Raw genomic sequence first — 1,926 nt, 5'->3', positions numbered from 1 at the left:
TATTTAACAAAACATGAGCTTCCACCCAAATTATAAGTACTTTTTTCTCCAAAGCGGATTAGAAGTGCTCAACGTAGAGGGATTCACATAAGGAAGGGTTGCAAAAAGAAACTTAACCCATTGGACTTGAACACGTAATGAAGAAGATCAACACACTGGACCGCAGCTATACTAATTACTGCAAAAAATTGTGGTTTCCATTTTTTTCACGTACTGGATAGTTCAAATAAATGACCTTTCCACACAATAATATGTGAACTTCTCGGAACATAAATTTCATTGACCACTTTTCTACACACAGAACGTACATGAAGGAGGTTGAAGATGTGCACGTGGGATGCATCAACATGTGGGAAAGTTTATTATTACTAAATAGCACACAGAAATCAAACCCATTGGAAAGAGTTTTTGACCAAACTCAGAAGATACTTCAAGCATTCCTAGTATGGCCTTCGAACAGGATTGCAATAGTCAGCGGCTTGGTGATTTGCACTTATGAAGAACAAAAAATAGAAATGATGTATCTGAAATACTGCAACAAGTGTTAATTTTTTTTCCAACAGTAATAAAGGTGAACTTCATGCTTTTTGGTTCTGAACTTGTCTTATGGTTTTTAGCACCTAATTGAACTCCTACGATTCATCATCAATCAAATGGAAAACCTTATAAAATAAAAAGGCCAACTCTCATGGGCATAACAACAAACAGGCGTACTGGACTTAGTTACAACATAATATATCCAAATTTTTTCCTTTATTGCTGATCAAACTAGCTCTTTCTCGCAAGGTATGTTCTTGCATCACAGTAGCAAGTATAATTGGGACAATTTGCAGAAGCTAGTAGCTGGACCTTCGAAGAGGACGATCGCCTGCAGCGCGGCCACCTGGAGAAGAAAACAGATGAGGAAGGGGATGTGAGGGAGGACGCTGTCGTGCATGCGTCGCGCTCGAGGATATAAGAGCTAAAGTAACAAGCTATTCATAAGAGCTCGGCCACCTATATAGTCATATGATTTCTTATGCTAAAGTAACAATCTATTCACAATGTCAAGTATGAATCAGAAACTTCATTGAAAAACTAGCAAACTATAATCTTAGTCATTGAAGCAATTGCAATTTATCATAACATCGGAAAGAGTCAATATAAGAGCTTTTCAGCAAGTCCACATACTCAACTATCATTTAGTCTTTCACAATTGCTAACACTCACGCAATACTTATGGGTATGAAGTTTTAATCGGATACAGAGAAAGATAGGGGCTTATAGTTTTACCTCCCAACCTTTTACCTCAAGGGTAACGTCAACAATAATGCTTTATGAAAACCCACATCCAATTAGATATATATATATATATATATATATATGTATGTATGTATATAAGGATCTTTCCAACACATACTGCTTGCCAACGGATAAAGTGTAAAAAGGAAAGTTGAAGATCACCATGACTCTTGTATAAGGTATAAGACAAAAATAAAAGATAGGACCTTCGCAGGGGGAAGCAAAGGTTGTCATGTGCTTTTATGGTTGGGGGCACAAAATCTTAATGCAAAAGAACGTCACTTTATATTGCCACTTGTGATAGGGACCTTTATTGTGTAGTCGTCACTTTTATTTCTTCCATATCACAAGCTCTTATAAAGCTTATTTTATCCACACTAATAGATCATACATATTTAGAGAGCAATCTTTATTGCTTGCAACAATGACAACTTACTTGAAGGATCTTACTCAATCCATAGGTAGATATGCTGGACTCTCATGGCAAAACTAGGTTTAAGGATATTTGGAAGCACAAGTAGTATCTCTATTTGGGGTAAAGAATTTGGCTAGCACGAGGGGGAAATGCAAGCTCAACATGTTGGATGATCCATGACAATATAATTTATTTTGGATATAAGAAAACATAACCCATTACATTGTCTT

This window comes from Triticum dicoccoides, chromosome 5A (genome assembly GCF_002162155.2).
Source record: "Triticum dicoccoides isolate Atlit2015 ecotype Zavitan chromosome 5A, WEW_v2.0, whole genome shotgun sequence".
Classification (NCBI taxonomy): domain Eukaryota; kingdom Viridiplantae; phylum Streptophyta; class Magnoliopsida; order Poales; family Poaceae; genus Triticum; species Triticum dicoccoides.
The sequence above is the reverse complement of the archived record's forward strand: the minus strand, read 5'-3'. Positions refer to the sequence as shown.